This window comes from Capra hircus, chromosome 14 (genome assembly GCF_001704415.2).
Source record: "Capra hircus breed San Clemente chromosome 14, ASM170441v1, whole genome shotgun sequence".
NCBI classification, from domain to species: domain Eukaryota; kingdom Metazoa; phylum Chordata; class Mammalia; order Artiodactyla; family Bovidae; genus Capra; species Capra hircus.
This window is the reverse complement of record NC_030821.1, coordinates 12,848,539-12,866,713: the sequence shown is the minus strand read 5'-3', so window position 1 is coordinate 12,866,713 and position 18,175 is coordinate 12,848,539. Positions and strand designations below refer to the sequence as shown.

Here is an 18,175-nt window from a genome sequence, read left to right as displayed (position 1 = left end):
CTGCCCAGTTCCCACAACTGCTGGGGAAGCATTCATAGTTATTTCAGCAAATCCAGTACAGAGTGTTGGGAACAACCATTTTGGGACTGAAATACGATGCCAACTGTCTAGTTGGATGGGGGAAATTATATCTTTGAGACCAATAGGAGTTGGTCTAGAGACATTTAGAGAAGACACAGAGGGCACCAAGGGTGAAAGGAATGTTCCAGTCTGAATTCCATCTCTGCTACAGGGTCAGTGTATTCCTGATGGTCTTAACTCAAGGGCTCAAAGTGAAAACACAACACAAGGAGGAAGGCTCATGTCCACCCTGAGGGAGTCCGGAGTCGAGAGCACACGTTGTAACCCTGTAGAATCACACAAAATGCAGGTGGAAGTAAGAGTTTAAAAATCCGCAGCGAGGGTCCAGGAAAAAGGATAACACACACAGGCAACTAAGGGCTTGGTTTATGGTGACAAGGAGCAACTTCAAAGGCAAACCCTGTGAATGGTCCCTGGTGTTTCTGGATCTCTGCGTCACATCTCAGTATATGCTGTGAAGGTGAAGGGCCCTTTCAGGGCGGATATATGCTCTATACATATGATCTCAAGTATTCCTCTTGGCAGCACTGTCAGTTGGGGATTTTTATTCCCATTTTACAAATAATGAAACAGTCTCAAAGAAGGATCTCAAATCATTTACCCAAGATCAAGTAGGAAAGTTGGATTTCGGGGCCATACTCTTTCTTCAGTATCATTCTGTGTCTTTCTTGCTGGTACTTTAACTACTGCTTGCAAATTAATCAGACTTTTCCTCTCTTTAAGGGGAATCACCCAAGATTGAAATACGAAATCGTCTTTGACCCTTCCAGTCAATCATTTCACCAACATTTACTGAGTACCTACTACAAGCTAGGCATCGACATAAAGAACAAGTGAAATATAATGCCTGCTGTCAGAAAGTATAGTTCATCTGTGGACTCGGTTACTAAAGTTTGTTGAGCTTATTTATCATAATCTATCCCCATCTTTCTTTTCTGAGTGTCTCCCCTGTTCAGGCCCTTCCTCCCTGCTGCTTGGACAATAGACTTAAAACTTATCTCTATCTGTTACAGCTAGGGTCAAAGGAGAACTACTCACAGAGTTGTGGGCACAGTAAAAAAAATTTTAAGTCACGCAGAGACATTCAGAAACTAGCAACAGTGGGAAGCGATGACCACGCCTAGGGCCAGCTTGTTCCAGAGCTGCCATCCCTTAGGAGTTATGGTCAGCTCCTAAGTCAGGAGGCAGGCAGCCTGATGCCTCTCTTCTCTTTCTCTCTGATCTGCTGGTACAGCCCTCTGCTCAGACTCAGAAGCCAGCCAGCGCCAAGTCTGAAATCTGTACAGGTCAGCCTCCCTGTGCAGAATGAACCAAATAGCAGCAAATGAAGAATAACCAGTTCTCTATTCATCCACTCGACAAATCTGTACTGGATGTGTGGTCCATGATAGGCACGGTGGCTGCAGTAGTGAGCAGAATGGATGTTTCCTCCATGGAGCTTATACTTGGGTGGAGGCCACTGAGAAAAAATCAAACAAAACACAAATGAGCCTCATTCACATGGAAGAAGAGCTGCAAAGAAAAGGAACCCAGTTCAATAAGAGAATATAGTGGAGGACACTCAGTCAGCTTTGACAGCCAGGAAGGCTTCCTCAAGAAAGGGACAGTATCTGAAAGACAAAGGAGATTAGAGAGGAGAGTAAGAACTGGAGAGCACATTTAAGCAGAAGACACTGTGGGCAAAACGCCCTCCCTGCTCATGGTGGGAGGGAGCAAGGCTCATCCAGGGAACCAAGAGACATGCCGTGGAGGACAGGACTGGTGGAAGGACAGGAGCCGGGGGCAGGCCCAGGGCTCAACGGGAAAGGCTTTATGGGCCAGGGTAAGGATTTTGGTTTATATCTTAATAGCAAGTGGGAAACCAACAGAGTTTTCATGCAGGGAGGGAATGAGGATAGGGGTGGACCCAAGTCAGATGTCAGAACTATTTGGGAAGTTTACTCAGGGCACAGCATGGGGGCTGAATGGAAGCGGTGGAGACCAGCTCGAGGCTGTTATGGAAGTCCAGGGGAGAGAGTGAGTTCATGACCTGCGATGGTGGCAGTGGACACGAAGGGCAGGGAAGATCTTAAAGAGTGATTCACACACCATAAAGGGACTCACTGGGGCCCTGGGCATGGGGGTGAGGGAAGTGAAGTGCAAGGATGACTCCTAGGACCTGGACAAATGATTGAGATATTCATTGAGCTAGGGAACCATGGTAGGCCAGGTTTGGAAATTGTTATCAGTTGAACTGTGTGCCCTCAAAACAGATAGGCTAAAGTCCTAACCCCAGTACCTCTGAATGTAGGTCCCAGGGTGAGGACTTTAGTCTCTCTATTAGGTTAAAGAATGTGACTTTATTTGTTTACAGAGTTAAAATGAGGTCATTAGGGCGGGCCTTAATCCAAAGTGACTCGATGTTCTTTCGAAAGGGGAAAGAATTCCCTGGCAGTCCAGTGGTTAGGACTTTGCACTCTCACTGCTGAAGGCCTAGATGCAACCCCTGGTCAGGGAACTGAGATCCTATAAGCCACACAGCGCAGCTTAAAAAAAAGGCAGAGAATTTGGACACACAGATGTGCAGAGGGAAGGCCATGTGAAAGTCCAGGAAGAACACCATTGATAAGCCAAGGAATGCCTGAGGTTACCAGAAGCTGGGCCAGAGGCATGGAACAGATTATTTCTCATCACCCTTGGAGGGGACCAAGCCTGCCAACACCTTGATTTTGGACTTCTAGCCTCCAAAACTGTGAAACAATACATTTATGTTATTTAAACTACTCAATTTGTGGGACTTTATTATAGTAGCCATAGCAAACTAATACAGGCATGAAAATCAGAAATTTGACCCTGAACAAATGGAGCTGAAGGGGCTATTTGAGAAGCAGTATAGCAAAATGATTGAGAGCATGAACTATGGTACAGAACCATCTGCTCTGGAGTGACCTAGCTTTGCTATTTACCAGCTGTGGGAGTGCACACAAGTTAATGAAAATCATTTAGTCTCAGTCTCCTCACCTGTAACTAGGAATATTACCTTTCTCATAGAGTTCTTATGAGGAGCGAATGAGCTAATTTAAAGAACTTAAAACAGTGCCTGTCACATAGTAGGCATTATAAAAGAGTTTATTTAAATGTATACAAATACATAAAGCATCTAAATATTGAATAGAGTTGGTTATAGGAGTCTGGAATTCAAAGAGAGTCCTGAGTTCTAAAACTGGGAGTCACGGACATGTAACTGAAATTGTAGAGGAGAACACGATGGCCTAGAAAGTGTGGGATGAAAGAGGATAGGGCTTCTGGCCAAGTCTTGACATCTCCAGCATTTAATGGCTGGATAGAGGAGGCCGAAGGCTTCCCTGGTGGCTCAGTAGTAAAGAATCCACCTAGCAATGCAGAAGATGCAGGTTTGATCCTTCACCCAGGAAGATCCCCTGAAGAAGGAAATGACTACCCATGGCAATATTCTTCCCTGGGAAATCCCATGGACAGAGGAGCCTGGCTGGCTACAGTCCCTGGGGCAAAATAGTCAGACACAACTTAGAGACTGGCCAACAACAGTGGAGGAGGTTGAATCTTCAAAGGAGATAGAAAAATGGCTAAAGAAAACCATAGTGAGAGGCATCTCACACCTACTAGGAGGTCTGTTAAGCTGACTTGTGTCCCCCAGAGTTCATATGTTGAAGCCCTAACCCCCAGTGTAACTATATTTGGAGATAAGGCCTTTTGTTGTTCAGTCGCTAAGTCATGTCTGACTCTTGGCAACCTCATGGACTGCAGCACATCAGGCTCCCCTGTCCTTCACTGTCTCCCAGAGTTTGCTCTGATTCATGTCCACTGAGTCAGCGATGCTCTCCAACCATCTCATCTCTGCTGCCCCTTCTCCTCCCACCTTCAATCTTTCCCAGCATCAGGGTCTTTTCCAGTGAGTCAGCTCTTCACATCAGGTGGCCAAAGTATTAGAGCTTCAGCATAAGTTCTTCTAATGAATATTCATGATTGATTTCCTTTAGGATTGACTGATTTGATCCCCTTGCGGTCCAAGGGACTCTCAAGAGTCTTCTCCAGCATCACAATTCAAAAGCATCAATTCTTTGGCTGTCAACCTTCTTTATGGTCCCACTCTCATATCCATACATGACTCCTGGAGAAACCATAGCTTTGACTATACAGACCTTTGCTGGCAAAATGATGTCTCTGCTTTTTAATACGCCATCTAGGTTTGTCATAGCTTTTCTTCCAAGAAGCAAGTGTCTTTTATTTTTATGGCTGTAGTCACAGTCTGCAGTGATTTTGGAGCCCAAGAAATAAAATCTGTCACTGCTTCCACTTTCTCCCCTTCTGTTCTCCATGAAGTGATGGGACCAGATGCCAGGATCTTAGTTTTCTGAATGTTGAGTTTTAAGCCAGCTTTTCACTCTTCTCTTTCACCCTCATCAAGAAGCTCTTTGGTTCTTCTTCACCTTCTGCTATTAGATTGGTATCATCTCCTTATCTGAGGTAATTAAACTTCAGGTAATTGAAGTTAAATGAAGTAATAAGGGTGCAGTCCTAATTCAGTAGCCCTGAGGATGAGATGGTTGTTTGGCATCACCAACTCAATGGACATGGGTTTGGGTAAACTCCGGGAGTTGGTGATGAACAGGGAGGCCTGGCATGCTGCGGTTCATGGGGTCGCAAAGAGTTGGACACAACTGAGTGACTGAACTGAACTGAACTGATATTCTTATAAAGAAGAAAAGACACTAGACATAAGGTCTTTTAGGCCATGTGAGGACAGGGCAAGAAGGTACTCTCTGCAAACCAGAAAGAGAGGCCTAATCAGAAACTAACCCTGCTGGCGTCTTGATCTTGGACTTCCAGCTTCCCCAACCATAAGAAAACAAATTTCTGTTGTTTAAGCCAACCAGTCTGTGGCATTCTGTTATGGCAGCTCAAGCAAATTAATATAATGACTATAATTTAAAGAATGGAAAATAATATGTGTTGGTGAGTTTGTGGAGAAATTGGAACCCTCATACATTACAGGTGAGATTGTAAAATAGTACAGCTACTGTGGAGCTTTCTCAAAAAGCTAAAATAAAATTATCATATGACTCAGCAGTTTCACTCCTAGGTGTATAGAAGAAAGGCAAAGAAGGTCTCAAACAGCTGCTTGCATGCCCCTGTTCCCTGGTGGACACAACACTAGTGGTCATCAACAGATGTGATATATCCATACAATGGAATATTATTCATAATTTCATAAAAAGAAATAAATTCCTACTACATGCTACAACATGGATGAACCTTGAAAATGTCATGATAAGTGAAATAATCCAAACACAGTGGACAAATACTGTACAATTACACTTATATAAAGTATCTAGAATAGGCCAGTTCATAGAGACAGAAAGCAGCTTAGAAGTCACCAGGGGCTAGGGAAGGGAGATATGGGAGTCATTGCTTGATGGGTACAGAATTTCTATTTTAAAAGATTATGGAAAGAGTTGGTGGTGATAGTTGTACAGCATCATAGATGTATTTATTACCACTGACTTGTACACTTAAAATAGCTAAAAACACAAAATTCACGTACATTTTACTACAATAAAAAGATAACAGAGAAGTTTGGAGAAAGAAAGAGTGTGGCATTGTGGAGGCAAAGAAAATAAAGTCTGCAGGAGGAGCAAGCAGTGAAGAATGTGAAAGGTGAATAACTGAACTGATTTCACTTGGCAAGAACTACTCAATGAAAGATAGCAGGAGAAGTCAGATGCCGTGGGTTGAGGAATAAGTGAAAGAGGAGAAAATAAGTGAAAGAGTATGCAGATAAGTCCTTCAGAAAGCTTGGTAGTAAAGAGGAATAAGATAAGGTAGTGGCTGGAGGGGGCTAAAGACCTGGGACTTTTCCTTTGTAGGAGGAAAGAGTTGAATATGTTTGATGTTCATGGGAAAGAGTTTAAAAAGAGTAGTTGCATAAGAATGAAGGGATCAGCTAGGGGTAAGGTGCTTAAGGTGCTTGAGGTGGGTAGATCTGATAGATAGAGTGTCTGGAGAACGATGAACATAGGTTCATAACACTGAGGTGGGGCAGCAGAGATCAAAGCCTGGGTGCAGGGGTTAGCTTGGGACAGCAAGAGAAATGCACTGCTAAAGCCAGATGAAGACAATGAGAGATGAGGGAGGTGGGAAGCTGAGAAGATTCAGTTCTCTGGAGTGAAAGGTGAGATCCACTAGCTGGATGTAGCAGAGGATTAGAAAGGAGGATAAAGGTTTAAGATAATAGAAGAGAGTTGAGATCAACATGTAAGAAAATGAACAGAAAAGCAAAGGTGAGCTGTCTGGCCATGCAGAGGGCTCTTTGAAAGCTGGCCATCTTGAATGTATCTTGCACCAGTTTGCCCTGAAGCACTGCTCAGCTCCTGGAGTCAGATATGGGGAAAGCACAGAAGGAAGGGCTTGTCCTCGGTTAGAGTTTTCCCAGGTGTTATGGAACTGGAGCTGCAGGAGAGTTTAAAGCTGAAGAGGCAGAGGCCATGGGGAGGTTCCTGGGGGGCTCAGGGCTCTGGGGGTGGAGGAGACAAGGCAGGCAGGGGTCAGTGATTGGGATGCAGAGAGCGGTGTTGTGTACACCCCCATGCTTGGCAGGGGAGCATTTTCAAATTATGATTCCTACCCCATTACTCCCTTTGAACCCACCAACTTAAGTATAGACTGACCTTGGATTAAAGCCCTTCCCCAAAGGGCGTAAGGTCACCACTTTAGACATATCTCCAAAACCATCTCCATTATTTTCAACCCCCTCTGTACTTCTGGGTATACCTGCCCAGTTGAGTGAGTTTTTGAGTCAAAGCTGCTCAGTCATATCCGACTCTTTGCAACCCCATGGACTATACAGTCCATGGAATTCTCCAAGCCAGAATACTGGAGTGGGTAGCCTTTCCCTTCTCCAGGGGATCTTCCCAACCCAGGGACCGAACCCAGGTCTCCCGCATTGCAGGGGGATTCTTTACCAGCTGAGCCACCAGGGGTACCTACCCAGTGCTGAACCAAACTGGACCATATCTCCAGTGCTTTCTCACCTCTATGGCTTTATTTACTTATTTTGCTCCCTCAGTAACGCCCTCTCCATGACATAAATCCCTCCTTTATCAGTGTTTCTATGGTGTTAAACACTCGTCTCTATTACAGCACATTTGGTTGTAGTTTTTTTGCTGACATTTGTAGAGGTTATCTGTTGTGTTCATCTTCTCAACATCTCTTCCTCCCTGGCCTCTGCCTCCCTTCGGTAGCAAGTTTACCCTGCAGTTAAAAAGTTGACCCGCGTTCATTCATTGTGGATCTAGCGTAGCTCTCAAATGTGGCACCAGGACTCTCTGGGTATAATTATAGGCACATGACCCAAACCAGGTCAGTCAGCGTCTCTTTGCAGGATCCTGTCTGTGGAAGGTAAAGAGATCTCTCTTTCTTTAGGTCTACTAGCTGAGATGATGCAAAACAGAAGTCATCTGTGACCAGTTTGCACACCATGGTTTCTAACCATTACCACATAGAGGAAGCCCAGTTGTAATGGGGAAGAAAGAGGAGGCCCAAACAGAGATTACATTCTTTGATTTCTGAGACCCACTTATGCCTGACGCCCTTCTGGGCCTCACAGTTGTACATGCCATTCAAGTGCCTCTTCTGTTTAAGGTGGCATGAGCTGGTTTTGTTTACTTGCCCCTAACCAGGTCTTGAGGAATACATATCATCTCCTGTGTTAGATGCTAGGTGGTCAGCCAGATACAGAGACTGTATCCCAGCTCCTGCCATAAAGAATACTCAATAACATGAAATAGATGTTAAAACCCTAAGAATCATTCCAGGTGCAATTTACATTTCATTTGCTTCCATAAAATTTTACTGAGCCCCCAAATCAATTGTGATCACTCTCATGACACCCAGTGGCACTTTATAGATTCTGCTGCATATTTTTGTTGTGTTCTTGGTCATTTGTCCCTATCAGAGAACAAGTGAGTTGGAGGCAGGATTTAAGTCTGTGTAGTAACTCAATAAAAGTTAACTGTTCAAAATTGAACTCCTGTGTGCCAGCTGTCGTGCAGAGAGAAAAAAGAAAGATAGACGAGGCTCACTTTCTGCTCTGAGATGCTCATGGCACATGTTCAATTAATGCTGTGAATTGCCTTGGCCTAAATAGAAAATGAATAAAGAAAGAAAGTAACATATATCCCTTATGGAGAAACAAAGCTCTAGACTGAGAGCAGAAGATATTTTTATCAGGAAGTGTCAAAAAAATGCGGAACAAGCTCGGAAACATTTTATAAATAGATCAGGAACCAAATACCCTGGAAATATAAAACTGTTCATAAATAAAGGCCAACACAACATTTCCCTGGACATAATTTAGCAACTGCAGGCGGCACTAAATCCTCTTTTCATCATGTCCAAATTTCTTTCCAACTAAATAAGGGCAGGTTAAGCTGATCCTCTGTATGTGTCTCACCCTGGGTAGACCCAATGGCTGTAAAATGCTCTGCTTCTCCAGAGAACAGTGGAGAACCCTGGTGGAAGCTGACATTGTTCCAACTATTCCAGCTCGTTAAGTTAAATATGGTAGTAGAACTTCATTCAACCCTGAGGTACCCTTAGTCCCCCAAACAGAGACTTGCAGTCTGCAGCTGTTCTAGGAATGAATGTGGAATGGTAAACAACTCAAACCAAATCTTCCCTCTCAAGGTGTGATCATATCCAACTTCCTCACATTATTTCCTCTTCAACCCTCTTTAGAGGTTTAAGAGTATAGCCCCGGACAGTCAAATGGAAGCAAAAGTTTATGCAAGAATCCAGGACTCTTACTTAGTCTAATCTCTAGACAGCCTTGGGGGAATCAGGCAAAAGTCCTCTGGGCAAAGTCACCCGAAGTGATTATGTCAGTAGTTAGAGCATTGTTCGATGTCCTCACTTGCCTGAAAGCTTTCCTGTTGCAGTTAAGATGTGGAGGAACCAGCTGGCTGGTTGCCTAATAGGATTCATCACAAAGAGGCATTTCCCCACTCTCCACCCCAGGAGTTGGTGATGGACAGGGAAGCCTGGCATGCTGCAAGTCCATGTGGTCACGAAGAGTCGGACACAAGTGAGAGACTGAACTGAACTGAACAAAGGGGTATTACCAAAGCAAAGCACCAAAGGCTCAGGGCCTCAACTTTTCTGGAGCAAAAACCTGATTAGACCTGCTCTCTCAAGAGAGGTATGTTAGGGTTCTCCAGAGAAACAGGACCAAAAGGATATATAGAAATACGTAAGAGGGGATTTATTACAAGAACTGGCTCACGTGGCTTTGGAAGATGAGAAGTCATACAGTCCGCAAGCCAGAGGCCGAGGAAGGCTGACAGCACAATCGTGTCTGAGTCCATTGGCTTTTGAGGATGGGGGGAGAGGCTGATGGAAAGTCCCCATCTCTGTTGGAAAGCTCAAGAACCAATAGCCTCAGTATCCAAGGGCAGGGAAAGATCAATATCTCAGCTGAGAAAGCAGGTTCACCCTTCCTTTGCCTTTTGATCTGTTCAGGCCCATCACGTCGGTGAAGGCGATCTTCCTTACTCGGTCTGCTAATTCAAATGCTAATCTCTTTCAGAGATACCCTCACAGATATACTCAGAAATAATTATTTACCAGCTACCTGGGCATCCTTTAGCCCAGTGAAGCTGATGCATAAAATTAGCCATCATAGCAGGGGTAGTCAAACTCTGAGAAACCAAGTTGCACTCCCCAAAATGTTTCCCAAAGGGTCAGAGATTGAACCAGTCTGAAATTTAGTCCTTCTTTCCTAATGAAATAAACACAGTAATTTATGCACAAAAAAGTGAATTTTTTTTTCTTTTTCTATTTGGCTTATGAGAATAGGGGATTTGTATGTCACATGCTTTTCCATAGTTTGAATTTCTTAAATAGCCACGTTTTACTTTTATAATAAAACATGCATTTTTAAGTTGTTGCCGCAAATAATTCATCTGTGAGACCAATGTTTAGTTCTGTGAGGGTAGGGACCATGTTTTGTTTTCCCTTGCCCCTGTACCTCCAGCAGACAGGCCAATATCTAAGACATTGTAAGTGCTGAATAAATAACCTTCTTGACTCCTGTCAATCTGGTCTTATTTAACAAGTGCTCACAGTCAAGTAGGACTTCCCTGGTGCCTCAGTGGGTGGAGAATCTGCCTACAATTCAGGAGACCCAGATTGGGTCCTTGGGTCTGGAAGATCCCCTGGAGGAAGGCATGGCAATCTACTCCAGTATTCTTGCCTGGGGAATCCCGCCACCAGAGGAGCCTGATGGGCTACAGTCCATGGGATTGCCAAGAGTTCAACACAGCTGAAGCACCTGAGCACGCTCGCACAGTCACGTAGATCAGGGAAAGCTGACTACTTTATAGACTATCAGAGTCTCTAGACACTAAATACTCCATAATTTCCCAGCTTACAGATAGTGCCCATTAGTGGCTTGTGAAATCAATGTAGTGAATCATGACAGGCATTATAAAAAATAGGATAGAATCCAGTGAAAAAAAAACCAGAGTACATATAATAGGGGTATTGTTTCATGAAATTTTGTTTCCTTTTTTGCACACCCTGTAATGAAGTAAAATGTGTTTCTTAACTTGGGGTTGTGGTCAAAAGCTTTGAGAGTCACTGATCTAGTTTACCTTAGACACACACACCCTGCTGCCCAGCCATAACAAAGCACTGCCAGTTCCCCAGAAACATCAGGCTGTTTTCTACTCTGGAGGACTTGGCACTTATGTGCCCTCTACCTGCAATGGACTTGCCCTTGTCTGCTTGGGGCTCCTGGCTTACTTTTTAAAAAAAATTCATTTTGGGGGGGGGATATAGCTGACTAACAGTGTTATGATAGTTTCAGGTGAATCCTGAAGGGGCTCAGCCATACATATCCATGCGTCCATTCTCCCCAAACTCCCCTCCCATCCAAGCTGCCACACAACTTTGAGCAGAGTTCCAAGTCTGACACAGCATGTCCTTGTTGGTTATCTGTTTTAAATATAGCAGGGTGTGCCTGTCCATCATAAAGTCTGTGAGTCTCTTTCTTTTTTATAAGTTCATCCCCTGGCTTACTTTTCAAGATGCTGCTCAAGCCTCTTTCCATGAACCCCTCTGTTCCTCATCCGAGCTGAGCCAGACTCCCTCCCTCCTGCCTGCTTCCCCCTGACACATCGCAGAGCTGTGCGCTGGGCAGTGATCCCTTCGCAGGCAGCCACCTCTTCTACTAGTGTGCGCTCCAGAAAGTGTGGTCTTCGTGGTCTTCACCTTCACATTGCTGGGGCCTCACGTGATGACTATAAAAGTCAGTATGTGACTATCAGATAATTACAGGGAAAGGCCTTTGTGAGGGACAAGGCAGCTCCTTACGTAATGAAACAGAATCACACCCAAATTGGAGCATCCAGATTTTCAGTAATAAGTGAAAAAAAGCAAGATATAGCACAATATGCATAATAATGTATACTGCCCGTGTGTGTGTGTGTGTGTGTGTGTGTGTGTTTGTGTGTGACCACAGAAATAGCTTTGGAAAAATACAAAGGAAAGTGATAACAATGGTTGCCACCTGGGGACAGGCAGAGAAAGGAGACTTATATTTCACTACCTGTCTCTTTATTTTTGTGGTATGTGCATGGACTACAGAGCACTATAATTAACGAACAAATATTACTCCAGAATATTTTTACAAGCAATGAATGTGAGAAAACCAAGATTTATGGCTTCTAAATATTCCATAACTCATAAAGGTATAATTATTTTTCTCGACTGATATATTTTTATTTTGACTGATATTTTTTAAAAAGCCTTTATTCTTCTGTGAAGCTGAAGGTAAACCTAGACATTTTCTGATTTATAGCAAAAAGGAGAATTTGCATTTCCCCTAAGCCGGAGAGCTGTTTGGGTGTAAGAGGGAGACTAGGGTGGGCGGAATTACAGTTTTTATGAAATAAGCAAACCTCCTATCTTTATGGAAAATGCATATCCTACAAAGGCCTGACTAATGAACACTCAGCAGTTGTTGAAGAAGGCAATTGTAACAGAGGATAATCTAAATCAATTTTGTAGCCTTTTGGAGAACAAGGTTCTTCCGCCAGTCCTCTGGCTGGGCCTTCCAAATTCTTCATCTCATTAAAATATTCTTTTATATAAGCCTAATTGCCAGGATTAAAAGAGCTGCTTATTACAGACTTGGGTTTCTATGGCAACAGTAAAATATATGCCAAAGTGTCTGAAGCATTGAGAAAAATAATATACGCTAATAATAGGTAGCCCTGCGAATCCTTTTAATAAGACAACTAATTAAAAGCCAGCTACTCTACTTGTTGTAACAAGAATGGCTGTGGAGATCTGCAAACTTTTTAAAACCCAGCAAAACATCCTCTGCTAAAGTCGCTGAAATGATTCTGTGTCAAAATATATGTTCCAAGTTTTGGTGATAAACCTGTTAGTGAAAGAAAAGATCATTTTCCCTTTTACTGTGTATGCTCAAAATCTATCCCTTGCATTTTCTCTCTCTCTTTTTTTCTGTTCCTCTTTTTCTTTCTTTTTCTTCTTCTTCTGTTTTTTTGCTGAAATCCTGGCAGGGGTGACGACAGCCCCAGGTTGGGGCCTGCCCTGTATCTGTGTGTCAAACACAGGAAAGCTGACTCCCTTCCACTCTATCGGCCACGCTCGTCTCCCCAGAGGATGAACCCTAAACGGGGTTCCATCTCCGACTGGGACCCTGGGATGGGCCTTCTTGGTTCATGTTTTTGGACTTAGGTTCTTTTCTGAAGTAAGTTCTTTTCTTGATTCATTGTATAGCAAATGGCATAATTCTCTGTATTAGTCAGCTAGGGCTGCCATAACCAAGTAAATGGCTTAAAGAAGAAACACTAATTTTCTCACAATTCCGGAGGCAGGAAGTCCAAGATCGAGGTGTGGGCACAGTCTGTTCCTTCTGAGGGCTCTCTCCTTGGCTGGCAGATGGCCAGCTTCTCTGTGTCTTCGTGTGCTCTTCTCTCTGTGTCTGCTTGTGTGCAGAGCTCTTCTTCTTATAGGACACCAGTCATCCTGGGTCAGAGCCCACCCTAGAGCCCAGCCTAAAGACCTTGTATTAACTTTCTCTTTAAAGACTCTCTCCAAATACAGTTACATTTCTAGGCATTGGGGGTTAGGATTTCAACATATGAATTGTGTGGGTGCACAGTTTGGTCCCCAACAGTAAACGTGCTCACTGACAGTGTGACTTTGATGCCCTTCCCATCAGGTGGGGCTCTACCCAGTGTAACCGGTAGTCTTATTCCAAGTTACAGGAAGAAGGGATTAGGACACAGAAGAAGAGATTAGGACACAGAGGGAGAATGCCGGGTGAACATGAAGACAGCCCTCCATAAGCCAAGGAGAGAAGCCTCAGAAGAAACCAGGCCCAGTCATACCTTGATCTCAGACTTCTAGCTTCCAGAACCGTGAGAGAATAAATTCCTGCTGATTAAGCCACTCGGTCTGTGGTATTGTGGCAGCTTTAGCAGACGCACATACTGGAAGGGGCAGGAGGAACTAGGGGCCACAACCTTTTCTGAAAACCTGCCACACCCTTGAGACCTTAAGCTCCCTACGGCTTGGGATTCTGTTGTTCGGGTGCATCATGAGCATTCAATAAACATTGTCTGTTTTTAGGCCGTCTTTCAAGGCAAGAGAAGAAAGAGAAGCCAGACAAGGTGGTGAAAAATCAGGGAAATATGAGAAAACCAGAAGAACGTTTATGTCGCGGAAGCCAGAGGACAAGGGCATCTTGGGAAGAGATCTTTGGAGATCTCAAGGAGGAGGGGGCTGAGAAGGAGCCACTGGCTGCAAGGACGAAAACAGTGTTGGCCAAGGAGAACTTTACATTCTTACCATGTGTTTCTACTTCTTAAAATATTTCACCATAAGAATATATAATATTATATGCAAAAAAATGTTTAACATATAGTAATCTTTAAAGAAAGAAAGTTAAACTCTTCTCTGGGCCTTCTATCCCTACTTTCTGCAAGTACTTACTGCTAGGAGTTTAGTGCAGGTTCTCAAACACTGCAAGGATTGCAAAATGGCATGGACCCTGGGAGGGCAATTTGGCAAAGTAATAATAATAATAACCTAAGTTATATACCAATAAGTTCTTTTAAAAAGTTGCAAAGGTCTAAACCCTCCAGATGTACTCACACACATGCAAAATGACACTGTGTACAAGGATATTCACTGTAGCTTTATTTGTTATGGGAAAAGTCTGGAAATAATCCAAGAGTCTTCCAATAAGGGATGGTTAGACAAACTGTGCTAGAGTCACACAATGGAATCTCCATGCTGATGTTTAAAAAAAAAAAAAAAAAAAAAAACAGAATGAGGAAGCTCTCCTTGTAGTGATTTGGAAAGATTTCCAAGATAGATTAAGTGAAAAGAAAGGTATAGAGCAGCTGTGTGTTCCTTTTATGTAAGCAAGGAGGCAAAATAAGACTACACTTATACATATATTTTTAATTTGCATATGCTTGCATGAAAACCCTCTGAAGGCATAAGAAAACAAATAGAATTGGTTATCTGGGGAGAAGAGTGTAGATTGGAACTTAAGTGGGACTATTCTTGATTATTTTCTCATTTCGATGCACAGTATCCTTAGATCCTTATAGCAAATCTGAGGCCAGTGTTATTATAATAGTATCTCAGTTTTATAGATGAACATTAGAATTAGACTAAGTGACTTACTTGCCCAATTATCAACTAATACAGCTGGCAAACACAGAGCCTCATTAAAGCATAACTCTGCCTAACTCCAAAACCCACGGTGCAACATATTTTAGACTGTCCCCTGAATAAACATGGGCCCTCAGATTTATTATCTGAGGTCTTCAGATTTATCATAACATGGGTCTTCAGATTTATCATCTGAAATGAATGGTCTTTAAGGCAGGATAATCAAGTTACAGCCAAACATATTTTAAGGTGTTTATATACAATCAAGGGGCCAGAAATGGGGAGAGATTCTTTATTAAGTAGACTGGTTTTAAAGGCAGTTTGTGTATATTTGTTCCTTTGTTGGCTTCTTAGCTTCTCCAATGTCTATTTTGGAATAAGCAAGCAGAGGAGGAGATGGAAAATGACCTACTTTTGTGGTACATACAATTTTCGTAAGCAAGTAATTTTTTGTTGAGGCTTTTGACATTGAGGGTTTATGCTATTTAGTTCCTGAACCCTTTGTCCAAGAAAGTGACTAGGGGTATAGGAAGGGAAATAAAAGCTGAAGAAAGGTCCCTTCCTGGATAAGGCTTCTGCTATCACTGCTGCCAAGTCTCCTGGATTATCTGAGTATAAAGGGAAAAATCTGTAGTTCCTCCATCTGTGAGAAGGCTCTGGCACTTAGTTAAGTTACACTGTGTATTCGAGATCTTTCCTTAACTAATTGTATCTTTTTTGCCCTATTAGGAGGAAATTTTCTTAAACTAGATTTATTTTCTAAATGGAAATATCCAGGCCTTGAATGTAGCAGCTCTTGCTCTGAGCAGTACAGATCCTAAAGTCCTTCAGTTACATGGCCTTGGTTGTTTCCGATGTGTAAAACCTGAGTGGTCCTTCACAGAGGTTCGAATGAGAGCTTTGGGAGTTCTAACGAGAAAAAGAGAGGGGAGTCTCAAGAAAACAAAGCAGGAAGTGGAAAATTCTCTCCTTGGATTACTTTCCCCCTTGATTTCAGCTCCAAGTGACACTAGTTTGCCAGGAGGCCAACTTGGGCCAATCTCGTGGGTCTTTTCCCAACTGGCAAAAGTGGAAAAATAGAATAGCTGCTTTTCCCCAAAACTCGTGACTCTTGTCTCCATCACAATGACTCACAATGCCGAGACTGCCCAAAATTGTTGCCCTAACTCCAAACCACCTTGCGAATGCCTTGCTCCCATCTTGCAGCGAACCTCCCAACTTGCCCCATAAGCCCTCAGTGCTCCCAGCATAACAGACCATACCTTATGATGCTTTTGTTCTGAGGTCCAACCCTCTCCTTGGCTCATCACAACTATTAGAAGATAAAGTGAATCTTAGCCATGACGCTGATAAAGTCTTTATAGAGTAAAACTTTTCTCCAAAGTCTTGAGAAGAAACAAGAAGTATTGCAATCTGTAACACTTGAAAGAGAATTAGCCCTCCTTTGGCAATGGAATAAGTACAATTCCCAAACCCCTAGTCACTGTCAGTATCAAAGCAAGAAACTGAATGTGTTGGCTGGTAAAATGGTTTATTGGCTGAGTGAAGGTGCCTCATCGTTTTCATTCAGTGACCCTCAGTTCATTAGTGTCATCATTCATTCTTCATCATTTATTCATTTATTCACATTTACTGAGCCAGATATTCTGTTGGGCACAGGGATTACAAAGAGAGCAAGAAATAATGCCTGACCTCAAGGAGCATGCATTCGAGCTGTTGTTCTCGCCTCTCATCACTTTCAAGAATTTTAAACTGCTCCCTTCTATCTGACCTTCACACACAGAGCTGTAAGCAGCTCTGCCTCTCTGGTCTCTGTAAACGCCAATTATCTCTAGAGAACTCTTTTATTAAAAGTATGCATGCATGCATGCAAGCATGCTGTCGCTTCAGTCGTGTCCGACTCTGTGCGACCCCATGGACTGTAGCCCCCCAGGCTCCTCTGTCCGTGGGATTCTTCAGGCAAGAATACTGGAGTGGGTTGCCATGCCCTCCTCCAGGGGATCTTCCCTACCCAGGAATCGAACCCAGGTCTCCTGAGTCTTCTGCATTACAGGCGATTCTTTACCACCTGGGAAGCCCCTATTAATAGTGTATCAGCTACTAACTTAAGGAAATAATGAAGTCTAAAAACAGTTATCATTGTATAGTTTAAAACACTTTTCTTATTTATAAAACAGCTCATTTGAGCCTCTCAACATATTTGGGTAGAAATTGTTTCTTTTTTCTTCTTTTTTAATAATGGCTTTATTGAAATATAATTTACATATGATACAATTTATTATTTGAAGTGCACAATTCAATGGATTTTATATTCAGAGTTGTGAAAGCAAAAATCACTGCAATCAATTTTGAATATTTTCATCACCCTAGAAAGAAACCCCATACCCATTAGCTAATACACTAACCTGCTTTCTGTCCTTGTAGATTTAGCTGTTCCATACATTTCACATCAATGGAATCATATAATACATGATCTTTTGTGTCTGGTTTCTTTCACCTGATAATTTTTTAATGGCTCATGTATATTATGGAATGTATCAGTACCTCGTTCCTTCTGTTACATGGATATTTCACATTTTATTTATCTATTCATCTTTAGATGGTATATTTCACTTTATAAGTAAAGAAACTAAAGCAAATAAATGGCTGGGTTGAGACCATCCAGAGCCAGGTCTCCTGGCTCCTGACCCAGTGCTCATTTTATTAAATCCATTGCTTTTCATAACTAAAAGGTACATGTTCATTTCTATTTTCAAAATACCTTTATGTAAGAAATTCTAAAACAGGGAATGAAGCTAAGAAGTACAATAAAGCTTCTAGGACTGCCTCCTAGGAAATCTAGGAAGCCTCCTTGTTATTCGCTATTACAAATATTTCCACCCTGCATGGAAAAAAAAAGAATTTTGAGAGTGAAAAATAAATCAGTAAAAAATGGTTCCTTCTGCTCAATGTTATGTGGCAGACTGGATGGGAGGGAATTTGGGAGAGAATGGATACTTATGAGCCATGTGTGAGTACTAAATCGCTTCACTTGAGCCCGACTCTTTTGAGACCCTATGGACCATAGACCGCCAGGCTCCTCTGTGCATGGGATTCTCCAGGCAAGAATGCTGGAATGGGTTACCATGTCCTCCTCCAGGGGACCTTCCCCACCCAGGGATCGAACCCTCGTCTCTTATATCTCCAGCTTTGGCAGGCAGATTCTTAACCACTAGTGCCACCTGGGAAGCCCGGATACTTGTATATGCGTGGCTAAATCCCTTTGCTGTTCACCTGAAACTATCATGACATTGTTAATCAGCAATACTCTGATACAAAATAAAAAGTATAAAACAAACAAAGAAAAAGCATGGTTCTTTGTAGA

General features: G+C 42.8%; 1 long non-coding RNA gene across 2 annotated transcripts in view; it reads right to left on the bottom strand.

The window, feature by feature from the left end:
* LOC102184166 overlaps positions 1-18,175 on the bottom strand; it is a 55,826-nt gene that overhangs the window by 9,076 nt on the left and 28,575 nt on the right. The window contains exon 4 of one of the 2 annotated variants that reach the window (XR_001296527.2): positions 127-1,540. The exons of the other annotated variant lie outside the window; for it this stretch is intronic. This is a non-coding gene — a long non-coding RNA (uncharacterized LOC102184166). Of the gene's footprint in view, positions 1-126; positions 1,541-18,175 lie in introns of those variants that run through there. 2 annotated transcript variants of the gene reach the window in all.